The sequence below is a fragment of the Acomys minous genome (genome assembly GCF_964271855.1).
Source record: "Acomys minous genome assembly, chromosome: 3".
Taxonomy (NCBI): domain Eukaryota; kingdom Metazoa; phylum Chordata; class Mammalia; order Rodentia; family Muridae; genus Acomys; species Acomys minous.
The window spans coordinates 59,495,543-59,504,687 of NC_140485.1; the positions used below are offsets into that span (position 1 = coordinate 59,495,543).

A 9,145-nucleotide genomic window follows, 5' to 3' on the forward strand; every position below is an offset into this window, starting at 1 on the left:
ACCCTCCAGTCCTTCCCCCATTCTGAGCCTCGTGCTGAGCAAGGTCCCATTGCTGCATCCGATGCCCAGTCCACTGTGGTGTCCACCACCCTCACTGTGACTGCTCCCATGTGCTTCTGGCTTCATCACTAGGACGGCAGGCGGCTCTTACACACCTCCTAAGACAACCCCGTGATCCTTGATGTGTATTCTGCTTGGTGGAAGTAGCTTTCTACTTTTCTTGTTGAGAAAGTCTTGCACTCTGAGAGAAACTGACTCTCACTGTCAGCGTACCTCTGAATCCAACATCTCAGCTTTAGGTTGGAGTTTTGTGTTGATGATCATCTGAGCCATTGGTCCACATTTTTCTTTTCTTTTCTTGTGGTTCTTGTTTAGCATTAGTCTAATATCAGTCTCATGGGGTGGTTTGGTTTCCGATTTACTCTTGGTAGCATTTCTGTATTGCTGATGCCAGTTGTTCTATTAAAACTCTCACCAGAGCCATCCAGCCCTGAGCTTTTCCTTCAAGAAAGACTTTTCAATCTCATGATTCAAACACGTTGTCTGTTATAGATAAACACAGCCATCCTGCCTCTCATTTACCGCAATTGTGTTCTCATTGCAATATAATTCACTCAATACGATAAAATTCATTTGAAGTGAACAGCACATTTTTAGTGTATTCACAGATGCGGGTTACTGTCATTGCAGTCCATTTTGGAACATTATTACCTCTAAGGAAACCCACAGCCTTTGCTTCTACCCCTAAGCCCCATCCATACTCCAGCCCCAAGAACCACCATGGGCCAAGCCTTTGTGGCCTTCAAAGGCGGGAATGATAGAGCGTGTGGTCTCTCGTGGTTGGCGTTTTCAGCTCTGCGTGTTTGCAAGCTTCGGAGTCAGTCAATGCATTAAACTTCCCCGTTTCTGAAAACGTGCTATAGTATGGAGACACCATCCTGTATTTATTCACTTGGCTCGTGACAACCACTCGGGAGGCTCCCGCCCCCCCTCTCCTCTCATGAATAATGCCGTGCTAACTACCTACGTGTAGGCTTTTGTGTGGATGTGTTTTCACTTCTCTTGGAAGACACCTAGGATGGGATTGCCGTATAACTCCCTAATTGTCTGAGAAACTTCTGGGCGGTTTCCAAGTGGCTGCAGCTATGCACCCACAACTCGAGACGGCTCCTGTTTCTTCAGACTTTGAGCAACACTTGTTAGAACCAGACTTCTGATTGTAGTGGCGTCCGAGAAGGGGAAGCAGCACCTCATTGTGCTTCCATTAGCGCTTCCTTGATTGCCAATGACGTCAGGTGCCCTTACAGGTGCTTACCAGATGGTTCTCCAGCCTCTTTGCATTTAGACATGTTGCTTATTTTTTAAATTGGGTTGTTCCTTAGGTATGCTTGTGCATTCTGGGTTTGAGTGTATTCCTTTGCAAATATTTTCTCCCGTTTTACTTTCTTCTTTTCTTTTGTTTTTCTTTCCTTCTTTGTTATTTGTTTTGTCTTGTTTTCTTTTGAAGTCACAAAGATTGGGCTTTGTTGAAACAATACCATTTTTACAATTGTGCTGCTGCTATCATGACCAAGTATCCTCTGCTGCATCCAAAACAATAAAATTTTCTCTCTGTATTTTATTTGACTTTTATAGTATAGTTTTGGTCTAGTATGAGTTCTGTTTGTGTGTGGGGAGAAGATGTACTACTCCGCGTTCTGTGGCTTTGGGCTATCCAGTTGTTTCAGCATCACGGATGACAGGACCCTCTGCCTAGGCGTTTGAGCTGTGCCTTCACTGCTGCCCAAGCTCAGCTGGTCACGGCTCCTCTCTGCACACAGTTCTTCCTATTTAGCAGCCAGCCCATCCATCCTATGACGCAGCAACCATGACTCTGTTTCACTGTAGTGACATTTGAACTCAGCACACGTGAGCTAGTCAGGGGACCACGCACAATTCCATGGGATGGGTGGGGATTGTGCAGCTTGCTCAAGCAGCTCTTACACTCTGCCCTTGTGGTCCCCATATGAAGCTGAGGACCAAATAGCCAAACACATGAGCCTTTAGGGTCCACTTTTATTCAAACCAGGCCACACTTGGCTCCTAGGTGGTGGAACTGTTTGGGGAGGGTTAGGAGGTGTGGTCTTGATGGGGGAGGTGTGTCACTGGAGGCCAGCTTTGTGGTTTCAACAGACCATCGGGATCCCCATGTGCCCTCTGTGCCTCCTGCTTGTGGGTCGAGCTGTGTGCTCTCTACTGTTCCTGCCACCCGTCTTTCACTCTACCATCATGAGCTCCAACCGTCTGAAACCATAAGCTCCACTTAACAGATCTTTTATAAGTTGCCCTATCCCCGCAACAGAAACCCTAAGACTGTGGCTGTCCTGCTTTTATTCCTGTCAGTCCAGAAACCCTAAGACTGTGGCTGTCCTGCTTTTATTCCTGTCATCCCATATCTGCACTGACACCTGGTATTGTCACTATTTCAGATTTTAGGCAGTCTGGTCAGTGTGCAGCAGATCCACATGGCTATTTTCATCTCTAGTTTCTCTCTACCCCCAGTCGTGGGAAAGGCTCCAAGGGCCGAGCTCTTTTAGGCAAGCACTGCCCTCTGAGCTGCAGCCCAGCTTTCTTTGGGCATTTTAGTCTGAGTCAAGGCCTCAGTAAGATACCCGATCGGCATTCAGCTTTCTCTCTAGCTCTGCGTCCGGTGTCGTACTGAGCCTTTCCATAGGCTTGTCTGTCATCTTTTGCTGAAGTGTTGTTTAGGTGTCTTTTCACAGTTATATATCACCTTAAGAGACTGTGATGTTAAAAGATCCTCCAGTAATTGTTTTAAGCTAACACTCCCCAAAGAGAACTCAGTTTCCCCTGCTGGGTGAGCTGTGCCACAATTCCCACATAGCTTGTAAGTGGGGCTTTTCAGAGAACCACACCATGGTGGGAATACAACAGTTCTTTGAAGAAGCTTTGAGGGAGTGCCAGCTCCAACCTGCTCCCTCTAGTGGCCGTCGGCCTACACTACACCTGTGAGTGTAGTTTCTCAAGCAGGGACAAAGAGAAAGTCCAACAGAGCTGTCTGGTCTCTACAATTCTGTGATTGTTAAAAAATCAAATCTTCTATGTGCGACTGCAACCCTTTGTCTGCTTCCTAAAAAGCTTGCTATGGCCAGTTATATCATATTTATATTTCTGTATTTTTTTTTTTTTTTGAGGATTCAGTGCTTGGGTGCACCATACTTAAGTCTCAACAGCACTAAATCCACACAAGACCTGCAAAGCCGTAACAGTTACATGAATGGAGAAAATTTTCACCAGTCCTCATTCTTAAATGACAAGCTGCAGCCTGTCAGTGGCTGTGAGGGGGAAGAGGAACAAATAAATGAATAACTGTTCTTGGGGTCTCGTTTTAAATGGAGAGTGGGTGTTCCAGAGTCCGGTGTTCGTGTTTCTCTATTTTATTTTTTATTTTTTTGTTTTTATGTTTTTTGTTTGTTTGTTTTTTGTTTTGGTTTGTTTTGTTTTGGTTTTTTGGTTTTTTTCGGTTTTGTTTGTTGTTTGTTTATTTTTGTTGTTGTTGTTGTTTGTCTCTCTCTTTTTGTGTGCATTTTAACAGTCATTTTTGTGGCCTGTTAGCAGGTCAGTTACTCGGTGTCTAAAACCTTCTTGTCTCCCCCAATTTCCAATCTTCTGGTACATTCTGATTTTCTGAAGCACGTGAGAACCACACCGCTTCCTCCCCTTTCCTCTCTTCTGTTCTGATGCTCTTCCCCTGGATGGTGCCGTCTCTCCATATCCGTCCTGACTTGGGAGCACCCTCCAGGCCCTGGTATGATCTCTTCAGGCCTGTTTCCTTTCAAACACATTCTCTCTTCTTTTGTCACAGCTGCTAGTGGCCTTAGGATTTCATAACATCGTGATTAAAAGCAACTTGTGGAGCAAAGGTTATCCGTCTTACTCATCATTAAAATCCATCACTGAAGTGGAAGTCAAGGCCGGGACCAGGAGGCAGGAGCTGATGCAGAGGCCACAGAGGGGTGCTGCCTACTGGCTTGCTCCCCATGGCTTGTTCAGCCTGCTTCCTTATAGAACCCAGAACCACCTCCTATTCAGGGGCACCACTGCTCACAGTGCCTGAGTCCTTCCGCATCAAACATTAAGCAAGACAGTTTCCCCACAGGCTGGCCTACAGGCCAATCTTTTGGACAAATTTTCTTAATTGTGATTCCCTCCTCTCAGATGATTCTAGATTGTATCATCTTAGGGGGAAATCAGGATATCTGTGCTCTCCATGTTGTCACTCTCCTCCATGTCTTCTCAGCCCCCGCTCAGGGCACACCATCCAGTCCTGAGTCAGGATTTATGTTTACTGGAGCTAGACAGGAACTCACTCACAGGCTAACCTCTCGTCTCCTCAGCTCTTGGCCTGCAATTGGCCTGTGCCTGTGGTCCCCTGATGTCCGTCTGCACCCACAACCCTGCTCTGCGTCCCACCTGGCTCAGTGGCACCTTTCTCTTGGATACATCGGTGGACTTCAGGTCCCACAGGCGTGCAGAAGGAGCACATCTGGCTCTGGGCGAGGAGAATGCAGCATCCTTCGAGCCCCTGCACCTCTTATCACTTCTTCCTATGGGCTGCTCCATCACCCATCCTGTTGGTCAAGTCAGAAGTTACCCATTATTCTTGCCTCTCCTCCTCCTCCTTGCTCCCTGAACCTAAACTCACTTCCGTGTGACCCACTTCTGTGACCCGAGGAACGTCGGGGCTCCCGCTGCCTCTTACCAGCTGGCCAGTGCCTAACTCATGCATCTCTGCTCAAATCTGCATCCAGTGGGGACAACATGAGAGGCTGAAATGGCTACAGATTGTCCCCTCTCCCACCAAGAGCTGAGTATTGACATTTCCCAAATCCCATGCCTTCCAAATTCCTCTCAAATATAGCCGCCCCGCCCGTGCCCGCGGCGCGCTCCACTCAGCACTCCAGCACTGCCATGGCTAGCCTGGCTTGCACTTCAAGTCACTTAGGAGGACTCCTTTCTCATCTCTTGCCACATGTAAAGGCATGATGCTTTCCAACAACAACAAATTCAGCCACGGAATTCTCCCAATTGAGGTATTTTTCTTTCCACTTATTTAAGATGAGTCTTCATCCTGACAGTTGAGTTCACACAGGGCAGATCCCACGTGCCTCTCCAGAACTGCTGCATGCTGGGCCGTTCTCCACACTCCAGAAGAGGAAGCTTCCAGAAAGGAGGACACTGCTACATAGTAATGGCACCAAGTGGAATGTACCAGGGGATGTCAGGCACATTTGTGAGATGGAAGCCCCTGGGGTCCAGGGCCAGGATGCCTGGCTGTTGGTGCTGCTGGTGCTGATGCTGATGCTGGTGCTGCTGGTGCTGATGCTGCTGGTGGTGGTAGCGGTAGTGGTGGTGGTGCTGCTGCTATCGCCAGAGCAAACACACTGTAGAAGTCAGGTGATTACTTGCTGTTCCATTCAGTCAGTAAGGCAAAGATTTTTCAGATAAATAAGTGAGCGAGGGTGTGAACAGAGCAGTATTGGAGGGGATCTGTGAAGACCTGGCATTCCTGTCACTTGTCACAGGTGAGAATACACAACTCCCAGATCTCCTGGGTCCCAGGGAGTCCCTGACGCCCCTGTTGCCTGGCAGCTGCTCTCGGCTTCAAGGCTCACTGGGTCTTTAATGTCTATCAGGGAAGGGGGTCCATGGTCCTGACGGGGAAAGGGCACTGATTTATTATTCTTTCTTAAAAGCTCACAAAGCTACAGACTTGCATGGGAAGAAGGGCTGGACTTGCTGGCACATTCTATTGAGGGGCTCGTGCGTTTCCCAGCTAGCAGTTTCTATCAGGGGAATCCTGTAGGTTTCCCAGCACTGACATTCAGAGAGCCTGCTAAATGTGAGCAACTCTATAGATAAAGAACGAGCAAGCCAAGTGCGCACTGTCTGGGTCTAACGGCGTGGAGAATATTGGACTCTGGGCATCCACCCTGCACAACAGGAAGCTGTGGCTCAAAAGTCCTTGTCACCACGCTGTCACTACCAAGAGCCAGAATGACACTCCCACTTAAGCCTACACAAACAGTGAAAGAAACCCTAAACACGTATGAACTAGGGACACTAGGGATGGAGCCCCACCTTACCGTTGATCCATGATTCAACTGTGTGCCCTGGTTAGGTTTTTGTCAAGTCAATGCAAGCCTGATAACTATGTGGGAAGAAGAACCCATCTCCCTCGGGTTGTCTGTGGGCAACACAGCTGTAGGGCTGTGGACATTTTCCTGATTAATGGGTGATGTGAGAGGACCCAGCTTACTGTAGGCAATATCATCTCTTGGAAGGTGGGCCTGGCTGAGTAAGCCATGGGGAGCAAGCCAGTGGGCTATGTCCCTCCATGGTCTCTGCTTCAGTTCCTGCCTCCAGGTTCCTGTCCTGAGTTCCAGCCCTGAGTTCTCTCAATAATGGACTGTAAGATGAGCCGGGCGTGGTGGCGCATGCCTTTAATCCCAGCACTTGGGAGGCAGAGGCAGGTGGATCGCTGTGAATTTGAGGCCAGCCTGGTCTACAAAGTGAATCCAGGATGGCCAAGGCTACACAGAGAAACCAAAACCAAAACCAAATAAACAACAACAACAACAACAACAAAAAGATGTACCGTGAGACAAATCCTTTCCTTTCCAAGTTGATTTTGGTAGTGGTGTTTTATCATAGCAGTGGAAACAAAGCTCAGACACATGGGTTTGCCTGGAGGCCCAGGTGTGACAGTACGGACCACAGTTGTCTGAGAGCATCCTGGATCCTTGTGCTTGTCCCATGCCTGTGTCCTCTTCTCAGAGTTCCCAAGCTCCGAACCTGTCTCCTGACCTAATGACATCAGCATCGTAAGCCAGTCAACCAGGGATGTCCCTGTGGCTCAGAGCCCCGTGAAGTTTTACATAGTGATATTTCTGTACAAATTGCCCTCCACAGGCAAATGCTGACCTTTTGGTCCCCACCTAGTGGTACCATTAAGATTTTGGAGAGTTTAAGGTATGAGGCCAACTAGATGGAGTTGGCGCCCGGGAAAAGATTCTTTGGAGCTATCTCTTGCCTTGTAAGGTCCCCAACTCTGCTTTCTGAGCACCCTGATGTGAGTGGCTCCCTGCTTCTGCTGCTGCCAAGCAGTCAGCTTCCGCCTCTACAAGATCGCCCCGCCATGATGCTTTGTCTCAGCCTAGACCCAGACCCATTCAAGCTCAGGACCTTCAACTGCAACCCACCAAACTGGAAGCTAAAACGGAATGTCATTTCACGGTATTCTGCCAGGCCCTTTGTGCTGGTCACACCATCTGACTTATCCACACTTCCTAGTGCTGGAGCCGCCCACACCTGCACGCCACAGGGTCCTACCTCACTGCTTTTCTCCGTGCCTGCATGTCTGAACTGGGTGGCTCCCTGTGTGTGCTTTGGACACCCATCAGTGATTCTAGGACAGTGGGTATATAATAAAAGTCACATCCTTCATCACTTATTTACCAGTGAGTACATTTTATGTCACCTGCCCCCAAATGCATCCCAAGTGCTTTACAAAATACAGTCACCCAGTCGTGTCCCCACGTGCGTTTAGGTTGACAGGTGTTCACGTTGGGTACCACTGGAATACAATCACATGCAGAGGCCACAGCTTCTTGCCACATGCTTTATGTCATCAATGTTGAGTTTATATAATTAACTGTCATTGGAGCCAGCGAAGGAGCAGGAGTCAGATTCACCCTTGTTCGAATCCCACCTCTCTCTTGCGTGCCACAGTCTAAGATGTTTCTAGTCTTTCCACACGTCTGAGCGTTGGTTTTTCTTTCGAGAATAAAGCCCTCATCTCTACCTCACAGGGTTCTTTGGAGGATTAAATTAGCTAAAAGCCTGAAAAGCTATGGGACACGCCAAGTGCCACCGTGATGCTGTCAGACCCTTGGACCCTCACTCTGATGAAAGGGTAAGTTTGTTCATATTTCTCAGCCAAGCATTCCTCCCTCCCGTTGCCCACCTCACCCACTCACCCTGCCAGCTGTTTTCCTTCTTCTCGTTACGCATATAAAAGTTGTCCTGTCACCAAACTTTCAAGGATAGCCACAGAAATTAGTTTCTATCCCCACCTGGGTGCCACTCAGAGTGTTGCTTTACCTTTCCCTCAGTTATCAGTTGCTGGGCAGCCGTCAGCCAAACTCCGTTTATCGTTGCATAGTTTCTATGTGTTGACGTCCATACGGGGCCCTGTAGGCAGACCCTTCCATTAAAGGCTGCAGTCTCAGTGTGCTCCAGGGTTGCAGCCTCAACTCCAGGTTCAGTTGGAGGAGGTTCACTTCCAGGCGCTCAGGGCTGCAGGCAGCACGTGCCTCCTCACAGGCATCAGGCTGAGGTCTCCCTCAGTCCCTCACTGGCTTCCAGGCAGAGGCTGTGTTTCTTGCCACGTGAGCCTCCCTAGCAATGCCAACTGTTTCATGAAGTCTCCAAAAGGAAGCAAGACAGACAGGTTCTAGAATCTAGAACGCAATCATATAAGGAACCGCCCCTCTGGGGTTCCGATTCCAAGAGCAGCCACAGATCCAAGCTGCTCTCAAGTTGGGAGGCCAGGGCATGGAGACAGGGGCACCGAGTCTTCTCTCTGCCGTTTGCCCACGCCTCCCCTGGCTCCAGGTCCAGGAAGGGCATTGAGGAGAGGGAAGCCACAGCAGGATCCAAGCTGAGTAGGGTAACTCCTCCCCACACACTGTCCACAGAAGCATCTGCTCCTGGAGGCAAATGCGGCGAGCAGGTATATAAACTTCCAGATGTTTCTAGTCAAGTGCAAAGCAAGTTATTTACCAAGTGAGAAAGGAAAAAAAAAAACAATCCCAGACCTTGTTAACTTTCAACCCAGTGCCAAGCGTCACAATGTGGACGATGGTGACAACACAGAGTAGCCCAGAGGATGGAGCGGCAGCATCCAACGCTGTCTTCCACTTTAAGGAGTTTTGTAAATGCGGTGTCCAACACAGAAGCTAATAATTGCTTTATCGCCCTGAATGACTGATCATCACGCCCGAGATGAGGCTCGCTTCCCCGTCTGTCCTGTAGAGAATGTGTGTATAAATGCTTATTTCGATTCCCTGAGAACAGGGCGCTC

At 48.7% G+C, this 9,145-nt stretch overlaps 1 long non-coding RNA gene across 1 annotated transcript in view; it reads right to left on the bottom strand.

Annotated features, from left to right (window-relative positions):
* The window catches only part of LOC311594061, a 17,103-nt gene extending 8,656 nt beyond the window's left edge, over positions 1-8,447 (bottom strand). Inside the window, exon 1 of the long non-coding RNA XR_014777938.1 lies at positions 8,164-8,447. This is a non-coding gene — a long non-coding RNA (uncharacterized lncRNA). The remainder of the gene's footprint in view (positions 1-8,163) is intronic.
* Positions 8,448-9,145: the final 698 nt, after the last annotated feature.